General features: G+C 47.4%; 1 protein-coding gene across 12 annotated transcripts in view; it reads right to left on the bottom strand.

The window, feature by feature from the left end:
* RHBDD1 (rhomboid domain containing 1) overlaps nucleotides 1-20,443 on the bottom strand; it is a 723,897-nt gene that overhangs the window by 609,039 nt on the left and 94,415 nt on the right. The window lies entirely within an intron of this gene.

Here is a 20,443-nt window from a genome sequence, read left to right as displayed (position 1 = left end):
TGACTCGCAGCCAGTGGACCATACGCTGAAAAGACGGATGGGTGCTCCCTGGCCCTGTGCACACGTCACGGTGGTGGTTGCGCACGTAATCCACGAGAATCTTGAGTTCATCATCATTGAAGCTCCTCTTCCTCGCTGTGGGGGTCTCCTTTGCTGTGCTTTGGGATTGAGCCTTTCCCTATTCTGCACGCTTCTGCCTCTGGTGGTGCAGACCCTGTGTGGTTGGGACCACTCAGGGCTTCAGGGGCTGGACCACTAGTGATCTGGGCCATGGCATCACCCACTGATGTGGGGTCATTCACTGGCCCTGCAGGTCCCTGACCCAGGGTGCTAAGGTCAGGTGTTTTGCGTTGCCGTCCCTTCCCCTTGGACACACGGGCATCTGCTGGCCCTGTGCGTCTGTGTCCCTGGGAGGGGACGAGAACAGGTACTACAGTTGCTCCCGGACCCTGATTGTTGGGGACAAGCGCTGCCCCTGGAGGTGCCTCGACCTGGGAGAAGGGGAGAGCAGATGAGCCTGCAGGTGCCTCAACCTGGGAGCTGGGTCCAGGTGTTTTGTGTTGCCGTCCTTTCCCCTTGGACACATGGGCATCAGCTGCCCTGTGTGTCCGTGTCCCTGAGGGGGGGGACAAAAACAGGTACTGCAGTTGCTCCCGGACCCTGATTGTTGGGGACAGGAGCTGCCCCTGCAGGTGCCTCAATCTGGGAGCAGGGGAGAGCAGATGACCCTGCATCTCCCTGACCCAGGGTCCTGGGGACAGCAGCATCACCTGTAGCTCTCTGACCCTGTTGGGGGTGGTGCACAGCTCTCCCTGCACCTCCCCGCCCTGGCCACCTCAGCCGCCTCTGTCAACTTTACTTCTTAGGGCCTTCCCAACCATGGTACAGATGGATTAGTACAATGGGAGATAAACCAAGCAATTATCCTGGCCAGTTGCAGTGAGGGGGCAGGATACGTGGGGTAAAACGTACTAGGATGGTCCAGCATGGCTCAATTTTACCCCTGGTGAAAAAATAAATGGGACGCGTAACGCACATGCACCCCAAATATAAAAAAAAGTGTGTACGCGACCCTCTGTAGCTCACATGAAAAGAAAAAGCATTACGCTGTGGAACCCGGCAACACACAAAATGCATACGCGAAGCACACGAATGGCACTGTGATGTCAACAATAGGGGTACACAATACACAGGGGCTGCCAGAGTATGAATAATGCGTATGCGACTCACCGTTAGCCTCAAAAAAAGAAAAAGACTTGCGCATGTGCGTGGAGGCAAATCCCCCACCAAAATAAGAAGTTTGCATTGTCACAGTAGTGAACAAAATGTGTGGCACCCCAAAAATCTCTGAAGTCCACACATCCGTCCGCCATGTGATGTTCTCCTATGCACTCCTTTAATCCGAATCTGAACGCCAATGCCCAATGGCCAGCACGTGTCACGTAATTTACGAGATTAGGCCCTTTCCTCTGATTTCACCTGTACGTGCTAATTTTGCACGCGCAAAGTAACCGTTACTCTGTTTCCGGCTGCCCACACTAGTAACACGGAAACCATGTGCTGCTGCCTACGAGCCATTTTACCTGCCTCCTACTGCCCTGACAAGGAAGAATGGAAGCTTATCTGGGACCAGATTGTTGGTGCCATCAACGCGGAGGGGGTGGCACCCCGCCACTACTGGCATGTGCACAAGGGCTGGGAGGACCTGAAATCCAGGACCCACAAAAAGGCCCAGCGCTTCCTCCAGGCTGGTGTGAACCAAGGGAGGCCCGGGGCCAGTTGAGCACCACCGAGATGCGGGTCCTGAAATAGGTTTTACCCGGCGCTGCACACCCAGGTCAGCCATTTGCAGCACCGTCTGGAGTCATCAGGTGAGTGTCCATGTGTTGCTGTCCTCCACTGTGCATGTGCATGTTGATGTATGGTGGGAGTGTGCACCTTGGCCTTACAGCAAGTATGCCTCTTGTACGGATGTCTGTATGCATGTCCCAGACAGTGCTGAACATGTGTTCAATGAAGCATGTGCGATTCCAACAGTTACTTTTGCAATGTGTGTTGTACTGCAGCTTTTTATGACGTGCATATGGCTTCTTACATGTATCTGAGACGTGCCCCTGTGAGAGGTGTGACACGTGGGTGTTGTCATTAACATCATAAACAGGCATGGTGTACATGTGTATGTGACTGAGATGTGACTGTGTGAGTAGCCATCACTCCTGGATGGATGCAACTGGTGCATTGTAATGTGTGCCCTAGTCTTGTTGCCTGATTGCCGTTGAGGGAACTCTGATATGATAGCTCAGTGCACTGCTTCAGGAATGTCAGGTGATGTGTTTGCCTGACATGTGTATGTCCCATGATGCATCTGTGTGTGTAGAATGCACAATTTGTAGGTGGTGAGAGTGCCATGTCCAAGGATGTGATTCTCTGTTGTGAAGGACAGACATGTATGTTCATGTATGCACATTGTATGTACCTGTGTGTAGTGCAGGATGATGATGGTTGTGACCTTTGGCAGTGTACTTCATGTGCATATGTTTTGTGGCAAACACACATAGGTATATACCCTGATGTGTGTGTTCTATGTCTCCTTATCCACAGCTGTGTTGGAAGAAGAGGCCGGAGAAGATGCTGTGGAGCAAGGCAGCAGAGATGCCACAACCCCTGGTCATACCGTCAACGGGGAACGAGGAGGCTGGTGCTGCTTCTGATCCAACGGCCACAGTTGCTGAGGGGAGTTCCAAGAGGGAAAGTTTGTACGTGGACTCCTCAGCAGCAGGGGAGAGAGATGAGCTCACACAGTGTCAATCCACTGTGGAAGACACTGGGGAGGCATCCATGTTGGCAGGGGGGGAGGAGGAAGAGGAGGAGGCCATATCAGCCCAGTCCATTAGGCCCGGCGGGGGTGATGAGGTGGGTGTGACTGGTGCAGTCCAGACTCAGGGGAAGGAGGCAATGCAGGTCGCCGTGGAGGTGCCTGTGCCAAATCCTGCCCCTGGGCCAATGCCTGCACCAGTATGCACCTGCCGGCATGCCCCAGGCTGGACCCATCCGCAGATGTCAGATGTTTCCACGCAAACCGACACCCCTGCCTGCGGATGGGGCCATTCGAGACAGAGTGGAACCCATGCTAGCTGGTATCGTGAGGCGTACAGGCACCATTCATGATGATGTGCAGGTATACCATCGTGGGCTTGCACATCATCACAATGAGGTCTGGCGTCTTCTGAATTGGCTAGCTACATTCCTGGTCTCGAATTGGGTGCGTGGGCTGGCGCCTTATACAACGCCCTCCTCGTCTTCCTCCTCTGTGTGCCAATAGTCCTCACTGGCGCCCTCTGGCCCAGATACCACCAGGGACCTTGGAGTACCGGTCCAACCCACGTCGACCTGTCTGCTGGAGATCCCATCCCTGCCTCAATTAGGAGTCAACGTTGGAACAGCCAAGATGGTCACCACGCCGGTCCAGGCTACGACAGGAGCTATGACAATGGAGGGAGAGCAGGCACCCAGAAGCAGGGCATGTGCCAGATGCCCCAGATAATTTCATCAGACCAGAGGCTGGCCAGGCAATGCAGGCACCGGGCAATAAGGCAGCAGCAGGCTCCGAGTGGGAGGCTTCGTGACTCAGGGCATACCATCGAAAGGGGGCAGGTATAATTTATTTTCTTAACTCACAGTCATTGTTTCTCAGATATTTCTTTTCAGTGTGCCACTTTATTAGTCCGTTTAGTGTCCCTGATACTGACCATCGTTGGTCGCAGGTGTGCTTACTTGCATGCATGTGTCGTGTTTACTAACCATTTTGCGTGATGAATATACACACGTGACTAACCATTGGAGGAGTGTGACGGAGGAGTTAAGGTGTGCACGGTCAAGTGGCATTTGCTTTTACATGTGCAGCATCACTGTGTATTGGCCCTCACTGTGTTTGTGAGGGAGGTGGGTGGGGTGAATGTGGGAGTGTTACATGTTCACGATATTTGTACATGATTTGCTTGATGCTGTGTAACACAAATCGTTCTTTCCCCTTTACCAGCATGTGTTTGCGCAGTTATCATTGTCTCTGGTGTTGGTGTGCATCTTGCACTGGCATGCAATATTGGCATTACTTTGGTTTTACACATCGGCAGACAAATGCAGCAGTCTCGGTGCGTGGCGCACTGTCCGATTGCCATGTACTCAATCAGAACGCAAGTCATTCCTCTTTGCTTGTGCTTTCTGTCCTCCTCTACCCTGCTGAACTCCTGTCTGAATCTGCACTGGTCACCTGGCTACCCCCTGACCTTGGGCCAAGGTCCCCTCGCCTACCACTTGCACATCCGCACTGCCTCCCTGGCATCCCCCGCACTTGGATTGTTTTTCTGTATACCAACAGCCCCCAACTGCACTAGACACCTGATGTCTGTACTTAGCCTTGCACTTGCTACCAGCTGGCCGCTGTTTGATGATTTCCTTAGTTGCTGTATTTCTTATGATGTCCTTCCCATATACTGCACTGTCCCCTCCCCCTTCCCCCAGCACTTTTCTCCTTCCCCACTTCCCATGCACTGGCGCCATCTCAATGACACCAGGCCTACCAACATGGTTGTCTATGTCTTCATTTTATTCCCCCTCCCCGGACTCGTTGTGCCTTCAGACGCTTGTACATAGGCGCATTATGAATGCCATGTCATTTTCGCGCCTTGAAACACTTGTGTATAGGCGCGTTACAAATGCCATATCATATCATATCATATCATGATTTCATGTCAGGTCCTTCACACATGGGAGGAACAGTGAGGTGTTTATTAGGATATCTGTTGTTGTGATAGCAGCTCATTGAGGCTCAGGCCGTGACACACCTGGGCAGTGTCTGTTCATGTGGCACACATTGAGGCTGCTTTTCATTCTGTCATTGTGTGACTATTTCGGAACATTGACATGACATTGTCATATGTCCAGCAGGGCCTCACTTTTCCATTAACTTGTCAGATGTGTATGTTGGGAGATGGTTGCAGACAGCAATTGTGTTTGAGCAGCTGCCATACTCAAGGATGTGGCCCAGGTGTATGCATTTATTTGTATTTGCAGGATACATTTTGCTGTGGATGTTCATATCAGCGTCCTGCATGCAGGTGATGTCCGGTCTGGAGGGTGATGGGGGCTGGGGTGGGGGCTGGGGTGGGGGTGTCCCATGTGGAGGAGGCTGCCTGCATGCTGAGGTGATGGGGGCTGAGGGGTGGCGTCATGGGTGATGGGGGCTGGGGTGTCCTATCTGGAGGGGGCTGCCTGCAGGCTGGGGTGTGCAGGCGGCTGCCTGCAGGCTGGGGTGATGGGGACTGGGTTGTCCCATGTGGAGGGGGCTGCCTGCAGGCTGGAGTGATGGGGCTGGGTTATCCCGTGTGGAGGGGGCTGCATGCATGCTGGGGTGATGGGGGCTGTGGTGTCCCATGCGGTAAAGGCTGTCTGCAGGGTGGGGTCACAGGTGATGGGGGCTGGGGTGGGGGTGTCCCATGTGGTGAGGGATGCCTGCAGGTCGAGGTGATGGCTGCTGGGTTGGGGGTTTTCCATGTGGAGAGGGCTGTCTGCAGGGTGGGGTCACGGGTGTTGGGTGCTGGGGTGTCCCATGTGGTGAGGGATGCCTGCAGGGTGGGATCACGGGTGATGGGAGCTGGGGTGGGGGTGTCCCATGTGGAGAGGGCTGCATGCAGGGTGGGGTCACAGGTGATGGGGGCTGGGGTGGGGGTGTCCCATGTGGTGAGGGATGCCTGCAGGGTGGGGTCATGGGTGATGGGTGCTGGGGTGGGGGTGTCCCATGTGGAGAGGGCTGCCTGCACGCTGAGGTGATGGGGGCTGGGGTGCCTCATGTGCCGGGGGCTGTCTGCATGCTGGGGTAATGGGGGCTGGGGAGTCCCGTGTGGAGGGGGCTGCCTGCAGGGTGGTGTCACGGGTGATGGGGGCTGGGGTGTTGTTAGGGAGAATTCTCCAAATATGCTAATTTCCCTTACCTTTTGAGACCCCCGGCAACTTGGCTGGATTTCTAGGATTTAATTTTTTATCTGGGAAGAGTGTGAGGCTTTTTTTTCCCACTCTTCCATGTATTTTGTGTACGTTTTACTTTTGTGTTCTTTGGTTATGGAGTTTTAAAACAACCCCAGTGGCATCATCTTTTTCTATGTGTCATACAGCACCTTCAGTGCAGTGGCACAGGGGTGTCTTTTTAGACTCCCCAAAGGTTTAAATACCTTCCCTGAGAATGACTACTGTCTCTCAGGACATGTAAAGTTAAATTTACTTTACTAGTCTCTTTAAATTTACTGGGCCAGCACACCCTATGTTACTATAGAGTGCTGGAGGGGTTGCTTAGCTGCCCCTTAGTCAAAACACTCATGTAACAGTAAAATGTTACCTTTTCCTATTTTAAATGGCTGGTGGCAGTGGTTTAGATCAACTACCGTGATTTTTTGCGACCGCTAACAACGGTAGCTCAAAATCAGGGGTAGCCATGTTTTTTCAATATGGCGCCCAAGACCTATCTGTAAAAACAGACGCTGGTCATCTTTTTTCACCATTTCCTTTAGGAAAAGTCCTTCTAGTGTTTGTCTCTGCGCGCCAAACCAGGTTTGGTTCCTTTGTTCGTGCCCTTTGGCGGGCTTCTGTGCTGAAACCCTCCTCAGAGTGTCTGGGGTGGACAGGATGTGAGAGAGGTGCCCAAAACTCCATGTGCTTAGTCTCCTAGGAGACCTGAATGCACTCTGGTGTGATTGGCCAGCTGGCTGTCTGACAAGGACAGCCACCCTGATGGGTGAGTGATAGCCAGGCTGAACGAATGGGGGGAAAACTGTTTAAAAGCAGGTCTCTGGGACTTGGAAAGCAGAGTCGACCACTGGAACGAAAGAACCGAAGAGGAGAGGAAGGAAGAGGACTGCTGCAACTCCTGGATGTCCGATGAAGCCCTGCTGCAGGTCCGAATTGCCTGAAACTCCGACGACAGAGAAGCCCTTCAAGGTAAACTTCTCCCCTTGAGTTTGGTGGAAACAACCAACTCGCAAGCCACCTAGACACTGTCCTATTCTGGTTGAATTTTCTTCAGAGTGCTGTTGAAAACCGGATAGCCAGAGGGAAGGAAACCAGGGGGACTTTAAGGCACTCAAACCTTAAACCAACGTCTTGCTACAGCTTTTGCCCTCTTCCCTGGGCAGTGCAGGAACCTCCCAACGTCCTCTTTCTTGTCCCCACGACTGAAGCAAAGGAACAGCGAGATCTGCTCTAACTGCCAGGACCAACTACCTCAGCTACAGCTTTCTTCATTTAAAAAGGTACTGTGCAAACGCGGTCCAGAAATATTTTCGGCCATCCAGAAAGTGCGTGAAACATTCCTCAACTACAAAGGCTTGTCCTTCCCTAAACATTTGTCAAACTTTTCGCCTAGCCAAATCCTTTAAAAATCTGTGGCAAAGATATAACCGTTACTTACCAGAACTGTGCTATCCTATACAAAAGACTCTGAACCATTGACTTTGGCCCAGGCCTATTGAGAAGAATTGCTGGTTGTTTTTAACTTGAACCCTTTGCCCTGCCTATGATTGTATATGGGCTGTCTATTCTTATAGCCTTGTCTTTTCCTTCCTTTTCGAAGTATCTAAAGTGCCATTTTGCTCACACTTCATTCTTGAGCTAAACGTGTTTAGTTACTTACCGGTTTGAATTTTGTGGTGTATCTTTGTGTGATATTGAGCTGCTTGTGCTATTGTCATGTTTTATAAATGACTGAGTAAATAAATGTATATTCTTTTACTGAGAAATCTTGAGTAAGTGTTTACTTGAATCACTGTATTGGTTGGTCCTTTGTGTAACTTGTTTTACTGCTCACTTAAACTCTTGAGATAAGTCTGGCTGCTCAGCCATCGCTACCACTTTACTGTGTAGTACAGGCTTGTACCAAAGGTGAAATTGTGCTTACACTTGTAGTCCTAATTACCTGTAGTGTTCCCAAAGGGTACTGCAGGTTATTCTGCCTAACAGGTGTGGGTGTCCCGTCAGGAGGGGTCTGCTTCCAGAGGATTGAAAGGTGCAGACGGGGATCGTGGGGTGTTTTGGAGAAATTCGGCTGGGGTATGGCCGGGGAATGCGCAGAGTTTCCACACGATTACACTGTGGTACGGCTAGGGTACGCACAGAGTTTTCACGCGATTATGCTGGGGTGCGGTCGGGGTATGCGCAGAGTTTTCACGTGATTTGGCTGGGGTGCAACCGTGGTACACGCAGTTTTCACGTGATCACACTGGGGTGCGGCCGGGATTGTGCTGAGTTTTCATGCAATTTGGATGGGGTGCGGCCGGGGCACGCACAGTTTTCACGCGATTACACTGGGGTGCGGCCGAAGATCGCGCAGAGCTTTCATGCAAATTGGCTACGGGGGCTGTATGCTGGACCACGGATGGCGCGGTGGCTTGCGACTCGTTAGGCATTTCACTTGCTTTTTACTGCATGTGGGGGCATGTTGGGGGCGTTACTGGTGCAGCTTGCTGTCCCTTGCTCCATGGCTACTGATGCCTTGGGAAATCCATGAATACGCATGCCGAGCAATCATGGCGCACGCTCCTTCTCGGCACACAGCGCTTGCGCCTTATCGGTGCTAGATTCTATGAATTGGGCCCATAACATTCACAGGGAACCAGTGCGTCGCAGAAATATTTTGTCTTCGCTCACCCTTGCTACAATCTACCAAAACCCAGGAGCACGGGCCCCTGCATAAACATACACTGGGGAGGCATGGAACAAAGATCGGGGACACACATCAAGTGTGAGTAAAACACAAAATGGTAGCTCTTTTACAGAGTTTGTACACATCAGTTATGTGATTTAGAATGTCACAGATAATATCGTTTGTATGTATAACACAACCATAACATCCCTTTAACCAAAGTGTTTTCACAGAATTTCAAAATTATGGTATTTTTGTTGGCGTGTCCATTTAGGGACAGATATGCTTTTTTGTATGTGCACGAATGAAATAATGATCCGTGCGTAGTTAGACAAGTGTATAGATGTGTATACGTATGATTTATTTTTTCCCTTTGTGGTTTCTGTGCAGTGTGCTTGTTGCAACTTATTTCTAACGGTGTACCTTACTTGTAAGAACATTATAGAAAGTAAAGATTGAACATTCTGTGATCCTAGTACACACGACTCATTTTTCTTTTGGTTCTAACATTATGTTTTTATGATGGCCTGTATTTGCTTTCATCATGCTGCATTTTCTTTTGCAGTAAGCGCGCAAAGGGCATCGACTCAACGGAGTATCCTGCTGTTGTGCTGTGGCTGCGTTTATGGTCCGATCAGCTGTTGCTGTTGCTGCGAGGAGAGCGAGGAGAGCGAGGAGCGGCGCACAGAAGGAGAGAGAAGGAGAGAGAAGTGCGAATCCAGCTCCGCCCCTTTCCCGCCTCCGTGCACCGCCTCCAGGAAGTATATAAGGACTTCCCAAGCACCCTTGCGGCGCTAAGCCCGAGCGCGCAAAGGGCATCGACTCAACGGAGTATCCTGCTGTTGTGCTGTGGCTGCGTTTACGGTCCGATCAGCTGTTGCTGTTGCTGCGAGGAGAGCGAGGAGAGCGAGGAGAGCGAGGAGAGCGAGGAGCGGCGCACAGAAGGAGAGAGAAGTGCGAATCCAGCTCCGCCCCTTTCCCGCCTCCGTGCACCGCCTCCAGGAAGTATATAAGGACTTCCCAAGCACCCTTGCGGCGCTAAGCCCGAGCGCGCAAAGGGCATCGACTCAACGGAGTATCCTGCTGTTGTGCTGTGGCTGCGTTTACGGTCCGATCAGCTGTTGCTGTTGCTGCGAGGAGAGCGAGGAGAGCGAGGAGAGCGAGGAGAGCGAGGAGAGCGAGGAGAGCGAGGAGCGGCGCACAGAAGGAGAGAGAAGGAGAGAGAAGTGCGAATCCAGCTCCGCCCCTTTCCCGCCTCCGTGCACCGCCTCCAGGAAGTATATAAGGACTTCCCAAGCACCCTTGCGGCGCTAAGCCCGAGCGCGCAAAGGGCATCGACTCAACGGAGTATCCTGCTGTTGTGCTGTTTGGCTGCTGGGCTGCGTACGCAATAGCCTATTGTAACGACAAGCGGAGCTGAGGAAATAAAGCTCACACCGAGGAGCTGCAATACAGGATGAAACCTACGGCTGTACACATGGAGTCACAAGGAACAGCCGTGCGAACTCGCCTGCAGGTAAGGCAAAAATTTACATCACTTCCGGAAGCAAATGCCAGCCCAGAGTGTGTACAGAATATGTCAACGCTGAAACAATCTCGCCTACCTTTCTGCACCAAGAAGCGGAAAAGCTCATCTATGGGGGCCCCAACGATTGATACAGGTAGTGAGAAAAGGCTGGGTATGGCAATAGAAGTCCCTGTGCGGCTAGCTCCAAAATCGCCTGTTCTACCTATGGCTTGCACAGCTCCTACTGTCAAAGAACTTATAAGTCATCCTTCTCCCCCAGTTGAAACATCGAACCCGCACGAGGATGCCGACCAGGCTAAGAAGTCTGATGCAATTTCTGATGAAAGATATCTGAGTAAAACGACCAACACCGAGTCCCCAAGAGACAAAGAAAAAAGCTTAGTTGAAGTAAACCAAATGGTAAGGGTATCATCCGAGAAAAGCCCAGTTCTCTCGGCTAATCTGAGCCCTGAAGAGACAATGGATATATCAGATCAGCCTAGCAACTTTGAAATATGGAGAGACTCACGTGATTCGATAACACCCGCAATCTCCCTAAGGAAGGGAATTGACACTATCCACATGCCGACTTATGATGCAGTCAATCATGGTACTGCACCTATACTAAATATGTGCGAAAGCATTTCGGGTGAAAACTCTAGTCTGCCATTGACCTCCCCTACTTTGACCCTAAAGGAAACTACAAACAGACCTTTATTGTATGAGTCTGTCTGGGAAAAGGAGGTTCAATGGACCACAAAAGACTTAGAATTATGGGAGAAAGCTTCGCCAGACCCCAACAGGGAAACAGAGAAAAATAAACAACATCTGAGAGCCATGGAAGAACCCACAACAATAAGTGACATCTCCCAGCCATACAGGGAAGAGAACAGAGGTCTGTGGCTCAAGGAAAAGACCCCCCAAAATAACATCCACCAGGAGGCAACTGCCCTGATACCTAATGACCTAACGACCCATCAATTTCCTTCTTGGACCCTCCATAGAGATATGCCGGAGTCGCCCTATCCAAAGGGGATGCTCCCCCCAAAGGCCAGACTAGAAAAGGAAACCCTGTGGAATTTTGATAGCGAAATTCCGTCAAAAACTACAGGTGTTGAGGGAATGACAATGTTGCCACTAGCAAATCTGAGCAACTCAAATTTAGCTAGCAAAATCATGCAAGACCTTACCCTTTTGACGGGGAAAATAGAGAGAGAAAAAAGGAGGAGCTTCTCGATAATAAGCGAAAAAATGGCTGAACTCGAAAAGGATCAAATAAAAGGGAACTCTCTGGAGTCGGAGGTCGCGGAGGCTGAGCTCCTCGTTGCAAAACCCCAAAGAGACCCTAGGCCACTGACCCTATTACAAAGATCTTTAACGGAGAGGAGAAACCCATGCCTCGAAGAGAGACCGACAAGCTCAAAACCACAAGGCCATTCTGTGTTGGCCGGTCAAGAGCAGTGCTCTGAAACTTCTACGAAAGACCAAATTACACACCTAATTAAAGACGCTTACCAAATGACCAGAGAAAAGGATATGAAACACCTTCAGCAAGTGATTATGACCTCTTTGAACATCACACTGGCCCCATACCTAAAACTGTATGAGATGATAAATGATTCTGTGAAAGAGATGACCACTACTAACATACAAATCAAAGAAGCAAACATACAAACAGAATTGTCCTTGAGAAATTTAAATGTACGAATGGACAAAGAAGCCGAAAAATCGCTCACTTGGCAAAATCGCCTTACGGATCTAGCAAGGAGAGATGCTAATGATAAGTCCCTATTGATGGAGGCGGTCCTGGAAGACTGCAAGTGGATGCGAAATCTATGTAAACAGGAAAAAGATGAGATAAGCGTGGTTGAAAATCCGCGTCGAGGTAAAGGTCCCATGAAACTGAGCAAAATTAAACCATATCAACCTATGCAAAATGAGCAAATGACCAAAGAGGTAATATTGATCTCTCCTGGCTGTAAGGGGATGGGAACCTCTGATATTAAATTACAATCAGAAAAAACAAACTTCGCCATCTTTAGAGGTGGGACATCCAAAGACCTGCTCTTAGATAAGGAAAGTGAGCTGAAGAATAAACCTAATGAAAATGGAAAAAAAACAAAAAATGAAGGATTAAAACGGAAGACGAATAGCTCGAGGGCTTTTTTAAGGAATCTAAGAACACCACCAAGACGAGAAAATCCCCAACAGGCAAAGAAGCCGAGGAGAGAATTGGTAATGGGAGACACAACTATTTCGGCAGATACGAATGCTAAGGAAGTGGGAGGGGGGCATGACCCGACTCCGACCAAGAAGGTAAATGGAGATGAATCATGCCAACGAGAAGACCTAAGTGATTTGATTGACATTATGGAAGAATATAGAGAGGATGAAAAATGGCAATGCATCAGCCCATCAGAATGGGAAACTATGGACAACTGGGAGCTGGTGGAGAGAAGTTCTAACCCCCCCAATCGTAAAACACCACAAAGAGATATCCTGCCGATAATCTTAAAAGAGAAAAAAAACCGATCTGACTCGTGGGAAGTAGAAGAATTCAACGAGGCTGATGACAACTTTGCTAACTTCAAAACCTTAGAGCAAAAAAGACAAATGTTGGCTACTAAAGAAAAAAGGGTACAATTTCACCCTGAAAATTCTCATCTAAAACAAGATGGTAAAAATAGAAGTAAAGAAACAAAGAAGAGCATTAAAGAAACAAAAGCGACCGCTCCCCCCTCGAGGACAGCCCCATCAAAAGAACGATGTCTGAAATTAGCGACGACATCAAATGGTCCAAGAAGGGCTTTACTCAACAGAAGCTACGTTGTCTCACTTTGCAACCAAACATCAGCTCTACGCATGATAACTACTAAAGATATCAAAATTGTGGAATTCCCAAAAGAACAGAGAATGGACCAAGTTATATTACATCTCAACTCAAATGACATCAAGCAGAAATTTCTGAAGGCTGCTGATATCCTTAAAAAAAAGGGGTTCCGTGTAACAGAATTGGAGGACGACTTTAAGCCTGATAGTACCGATATAACCGCAAAGGATAGAAAAAAGGAAAATAATGAGTACTCACCCTACACCGAAAAAGAATCAACGGGGAAAAGGTGGGGAGAAAAAGGACAAGAAAAAGAGGAAAATAAGAGGAAGATTTCGAAAGAAAACGAAAAAGAAGGGAACAAAAACCCCGAAAGCCACTTACAAAGTACTAAAGAAAACGTCGAAAACTTAAAAACCCTGAGGTTCACGGTTGATAATTCACAAAACCCAAGAAAGGACAAAATAAATGAAAACAAATTTGAGATTAAATCAAATGTTCGGTATCCCTTGTCAAAGGAACACAACTCAAAAAAGAAACAATAGAATGAGGAAGCTGGACAGGGATCCGTTCGCTGTGCCTCATGGAATACCAGAGGATTCCATCATCTGTTCTCGACGGAAAGCGCTTACCTGACTAAATATGATCTCATCTGTATCCAAGAATCATGGCTGTGTGAACCCCCGATATGTGAAGGATTTGAAGTCTTCTTCAATCCGGCAAAGAAGGGGCTAAAAGGTCGACCGTTTGCTGGCTTACTGGTGCTAAAAAAAATCGATAGCAACCTTCAAATCCTGAAGTACGAAATGCCAAATCCTTATGTTCAAATATTGGAAATAGCCTCTACAACAGAAAATCAGGAAGAGACGACTAAATTGCTATTGATTAACACATACTGGAGGGAAAAAATGCCTAACCCAGGGGCATACCTAAAATCAATCACGAAAGCCATTGACAAGTCCATGACGGAGGAAGAAGATCAGCTTATATTACTGAATGGTGATTTAAACATCAAGCTCCTTGACACAAGGGGAAAAATCAAAGAGATAGAAAATCTTACAGGAAAAGAAAGCCAATGGATGACGGAAATGGGCACACGGGATATGATGATGCTAAATAGCCAAACAAAGGGTGATCTAATGGGGGCCGACACCTGGCATAGCGGAAAATTGAAAGCTTGCCTGGACTATTGCTTTGTGGGAAGAGAAACGCTGGCCCGGATAAATTCGTTCCGAGTGATCAGGCAAGCAAATAGTGATCACTCTCTTCTGGAAACTGAGCTTGCATGGAATTCAAGAACTCCCCCAAGGGGAGGAAAAGTGATGGAAACTGAGATATCCTGGGGAAGAAACAGACTGCGACTTAAAGACCAGACTATTCCAACACTGGTGAAAAACTTCCAGGAAGCGGTAGAAAAGGGCAAAGAGGTGGTCGATTATAAATGGCTGTTTAAAGCCTATGAGGTTCAGTATGACCCATCTAAGCTGAAGCAAATAAAGAAGAAACACGCCTTTAATGAATTTGTAGTCGCCAGACGAAAAAGATACAGAGCTGACCTTAGGCGTATTAAAAAATCTCATAGCCTAGACAAACGTGATCGGGAAAGAAAATGCCGTCAAATCTACAAGAACTGGCTAAAATCAACCAGATATCAAAGAACTCAAAGTGACGCAGAACACATGATGGCAGCCTTAGCAGCTAACAACACAAAAAGCACATGGGATCTTATTAATAACAGAGACTCAAACCAATCGGCCATAGGTATTAACCAAGTCTCCGAGAAAAACTGGTTCGACCACTATACTGCCCTGTTCAAAGGAAAAACTGAGGGAAAGGCTGCGGAAAAAACAACAGGAAACGCTACGTGGTCATTGATCTTTGATAAAGAAGAAATCCAAATGCTGATCAAAAAATTAAGCTCTTCTAGGGCGGCTGGACCAGACGGCGTCTCCAACAAAATGTTAAAAGAAAGTATGGAAGGCTGGTCTGACTTAATTCACGCCCTCTTTAAACAAATAGCGAGAACTAAACAAATACCTAGTACGTGGACGGAGGCCTACATTGTGCCTATTTTTAAAAAAGGGGATCGTGGCAACCCTAGAAATTACAGGCCGATTGCGCTACTAGACTCCATTGGCAAGCTCTTTGCCTCCATCCTTCTACGTGATTTAAAGAACTGGGCAGCTCAAGCCGGAATTCTAGACGAGCGACAAACTGCCTTCGTGAGTGGAGTGGGCACCTGCCTTAACCTGTTCCTGATCAATATACTAAAAGCGAAGGCCTTAAAAAGAAAAACAGCTATCTACCTGGCCTTTATTGATCTCGAGCAGGCGTTTGATGGAATAAACAGAGAACGGCTCTGGGCTAAACTGAACGCTTGGGGATGCCCTGTGGACCTACTGGAAGCAATCCAGGCATTGTATACGGACACCTCAATCCAAGTTCAGATTAATGCAGATGGTGGACTATCAAGGAAGATCAAGACATCCCGAGGCATTAAGCAGGGATGTGCCCTCGCCCCTTTTCTCTTCATACTTTACATGGCTGATATGAAAGCCTCACAAGATCGGATCCGGGCCTTCCCACCGAAGATCAATGGCATAGATATACCCTGGATGCTCTATGCGGATGATGTAGTGTTCATGGATCAGACGCCGATAGGTCTTCAGCGCAGGATTGAGGCCTTTAATGAATATCTGAAAATGAATGATATGAAAGTAAACGCGAAAAAATCAATGATCCTGACCATGAAATCAAGTCACGGAAAGAAATCGGCAGGGAAAATATACTCATGGTCGTTAAATAAAGAAAAACTGGCAGTGGTCGATACTACGATCTACCTTGGGATAAGAATTAACCGAAGTTATAATGAGCAGGCTCATTATACTCTGATCAGAGAAAAACTAAAAAGTCTGGTTAACCAAGGGCTACTTGTACATCGCAGATATGGGAAATTCTCTTTATTGCCGGTTATAACCTTCTACAAGCAAAAGGTAGTAGCCGTCATCACATATGGAGCCGAGGCTCTTCTAGCCCTACGTTGGGAGGTCTGGAACCAATGTGAAGCCTACTTCTGGCGAAAGATTTTGCGCCTTCCGAATTCATTACCCCTGGAACTTATAAGAATGGAATTAAGACTGCAATCCGTCATTTCAATCACGACGTGGAAATCATTATCCCTCTATAGAAAGTGCATCTTAGATAATCCACCTGCACCATTCAGAATCCTAGCTAAGCTAGGCGATTGCAGTAGTGATTCAATTCTACAAGACTGGAAAAAGAGGTGTGAAGATACTTTGAAACATCTGTCGATTTCCGAAGATACTCTGAAAAACAATCCAGAAAAGGCAAAAAGAACAAATCGGGAAAAAGATTGGGAGGAAACACAGGAAAAGAAATCAGCACGAGACCTATGTCACAATGTCATCTGGGAACGCAAAGTCCTGAATTTACTACCTCCATATTTGATGAAATTCCCCTCACAGCACTATCGTGATCTGCTCATGCGCTGTAGGTTTAACATCTGGCACTCGAGAGAATTAAGGTGGCGTAGAAGGCAAATTGATAAATCACTAGCATACTGTAGATTTTGCAGAAAGAAGGCCCAATTGGAAACTATAAGGCATGTGATGTTGACTTGCCCGAGCCTTAAACTAATTCGGTTGATGTATATGGGAAATTATACGAGTCTGATCACGGAGGAAAACGAAGAAGAGTATTGGGAAAGGCTCATCACAGCTGAGAAAGTGGGCCGCACCTTGGATGCTCTGAAATTTGTTGAATCTTTGAATCTGGAGTGGGAGGAGGGGGAATCTGAGGTGGATGCCACCCAAATAACTAGTGCCTCCGGCCTAGGGACGATCATTTAGAGATTTTGGAACTCGACCCTAATTTTAGGGTGGCCTCCACCTCTTTGAGGAGGGATTGCTAAGGGAATGTTAAAGGTTTAACTTTGTCAAACCAATAAAACAAAAAAAAAAAAAAAAAAAAAAAAATATATATACACAATGTACCTACGTTCCAACTTCACATTTTTCAATCGTATTAACACTATACAGTGATAGTAAACATGATGTGTCTCTTTTACTGTATTGTTAAGACAGTATTCGGTGTGTGTGTGTGTGGTGTAGTGTAGGACTGTCACTGTGCTCCAGACCAGATACCAGACACAAGAGTACATTTGCATGTTTTTATTACCCTTTTACTACAAACTAAAATGACAATATGATGGTAAAAGTGTTAGGATCGTACCTACCAATGACAACTAGGAGTATCAGGATAATATGTATTTATATTTGAATGTATTGATCTATAAAGCATTTTCACAAAACTGCTGCCCTGAAATATGAAAGGCACTGTTTGATGCAAAATAGCAATAGACATCCTTTACATGCATCCAGTTACTGAAGAGAGCAGATGAGGTTTACGACTACAGTGGAATAAGGAGAGATTATCTGAAGCAAAGCGGTAGAGAATTACAGAGCTTCTGTGCAACAAGGGAAGGAGAAGTTTGGGAGAACATGCATCTCAGAATGTAAAGTACGAGATGGAAGCAAGGGAAGAGAGCTAGGGTGGAGCCAAGCCATGAATATGTTTAAAGATAAGCGGCCTCATTATAAATCTGCCAGTGAGGTATTAGAGTGCTGGTATTAACATATATCACCACTTAACCGGACCGGCTGACTACAGGTTTGCCGGTGGGACACCTGAGTTACCTCCAGGTAAGGCAGGCGCCTTACTGGTAAAAAAAAAGTGCGTCATTAAAGGCACCGGTATTGCCAATGGCGGCAATGACGGCAAATCCTCCCATGGCAATTTACACCGCCCCTCCGGCACTCATAATCCGGCAGTAATGCCACTAGACTGAGTGCCGGAAACGGTAATAGCATTTGCCAGTATCCTGGCGGACTTACCGCCAGGATAACGGCAAGGTAGTAATGAGGCCAAATGTAAGAAAACGAACGACAAGTCGGATTCAAAGGGAAGCCAAGAAATGGACTTTAGAGAAGAAGAGATCGAAGTTAGCCAAGCAGTATTTTGTTATGCTTTCTGGTGTGCTGCAAACGATTTTCACAGGATTTGTGTGTGAGGTGGTGAGAGCAGTAGTTTGTTCAAATAATGTAAAAATGATGGGGTTTGGTCGTGCCAGCCTTCTTGGGTCCTGCGCCCAAATTCTGAGTTGAATGCTATGGTGTCGCAAAAATGTGGGGAAAAAAGAGGCAATGACCCCTACCTTTTATTTGAAGATACAAAAACGTTTTTGTTTGTTCAAATAATTTGTATTCTCCCCGATGTGTTTATAACGTGCAGTGTAAAATATTTTTGCAACTGAGTTGTGGGTTGGCTTGTTTACTTTTTACGCCATGTGTTTGCAAGTGTGTGTGGCATTTTGGGAAATTGCTGCATGGTGTTTGGCACATGCGTTAGGCCCATTTGCCTGCTTGTCATAGTTGAAACCTTGGAGCATGCTCTGTGTGGCTGGAAAACATGTTTTTGCATGGAGCATTCCACAGAGGATGTAAACAGGCACTTTGAACTCATTATATCTCATAATTGCTTTGACTTTTGAAACACCTCGGACTTATGCTGAAGTAGTGGCCATGAAAACATTGTATCAGCCAAATTCAAGATATCTGCTTTTAAAGGCCAAAATAAGGTATCAAAATGTACTGATGGGTGAAGCAGTAGTGGGAGCGCAGAGGGCCTAACGGAATTAAGTTTCTGCTGCCAAACACACAGGCACAATCGCAAATATAACATTTAACATAAGATCATACAGACCAACAAGCACGCACATCCGCAACCACCACACCCAACATGAAGCAGGAGGCTACAAGGCCAAATTAACTAAAACCTTTCTGAAATGAACTGGGCAAGGGATGGAGCCATCTGCATCACACACCTCCCCTCCATCACAATAGCATGTCACATTATGGCTGCTGTTTAAAAAGCCTTCTTCATGCACAACAGGTAGAGCAGACCGATCAAAGATAGAGAAGTACAAATGTACAAGTACAGGGCTGACATGCAGCCGATCTTCAGATGGAACATCAACTCAGAAGACCCTACATCATGTATACTTACGATATTTCTGAAGCTCGACCCTACAAAAAAAGTTGCTCTGCTGGCTGCAGCCCCACCTGTGGCCTACCTGTTAAAAACTAGCCTTCCCAATACAAAAGCAGCTCTTCTCCCACGTACTGATGGGAACCTGCGTGTCTTATTTCAGATCCAATGTATTAAGTGCACGTTACCATAAGAGCTTCAACGGGCATTAAAAGGTCAACATAAAACAATAAAATACTAACAAGGGCAAAAGCAAGTACCAGAATGATTGAGTAGCTAACTGGAGTTGATGACTCCTGATCCTGTTAATTAATGTACTCTGAACTTTCGATAGCCACACAGGTGGCCGTAGCAGTACAGGAATGCTTCTATCATTTAGAAATAATCAAACATACTACATTTCTTAGACTGAACACGTAAAGCTCAATCTTTAAGCAAACGAGTTTTGGCACACATTGATTATGCCAACAGAACATACTTGGAGTGTTCTTAATAGTGTTCTACAAAGGATGCAAAATGCAGCTTTAAGGGTCTTAGATAAGCCGAGGATTTGAACATATCACCCCAGGTTTACGTTTCCTATAGTGGGCGAACATTCAAGAGCGCATATATTGTAAGAGTCTGTGCATAGCACACTGCTTTTTATCAAACAGTTCCTGTTTTTCTGAGAAACACACAAAAACTACCAACCATCTTGGACTCTTCATTCAAAAGATGACACATTTGTGGCAGCAGGAGGTCGCTCTTTCTCTGTCCTAGTAACCAAATTATGGAACAATAGCCTGTTAAATCTAAGAAGCATTGAAGACCACTTTTGTTTTAGGCGAAAGCTAAAAACCTAATTTTCTTGGCAGGTTAGTCGAGCGCAAGCACTGGGTTGTGATCGGATTGTTGTTCACCACCAAGAGGCTATTCTACAGTTGCGGGAGGGGGGATTTAAAAGTTCAGTTTACATACGTCCTTGCGGAAGAAGGCCTGAGGAATAAGGCGTTCTTCCTGTTTGCCGTCTGCCGCTCATTCTATCCCGTCTGCTGTTCGTGAGAGGGCTGGAGCCCTGCTCTCCCAAGACTGCAGGAGCAGTCCCCTTCATAGCAGCCCTCCCCTACATGATCTACGGTACGTAGTGCAAGAGTGCAACCCACAGCACAATTATTGCGTGGATATCACTGTGTATATTACCCCTGGATGCCTGATCTGCGAGCTGAATATTGAAATCAGCTGTTTTCACCGAAGCGCGCATCGCCTGCCTAACGCGCATCGCCTGCCTAACCACAAAATGGCCGGCGTGATGCAGGACAAAACCGAGGCTCCCCTCGGTTACTATACAACTGTGTGCCTTATCCAGCAGCAT

This window comes from Ambystoma mexicanum, chromosome 10, assembly GCF_040938575.1.
Source record: "Ambystoma mexicanum isolate Mex_15411 chromosome 10, UKY_AmexF1_1, whole genome shotgun sequence".
In the NCBI taxonomy this organism is placed as follows: Eukaryota; Metazoa; Chordata; class Amphibia; order Caudata; family Ambystomatidae; genus Ambystoma; species Ambystoma mexicanum.
This window is presented reverse-complemented; position numbering and strand designations above follow the sequence as displayed.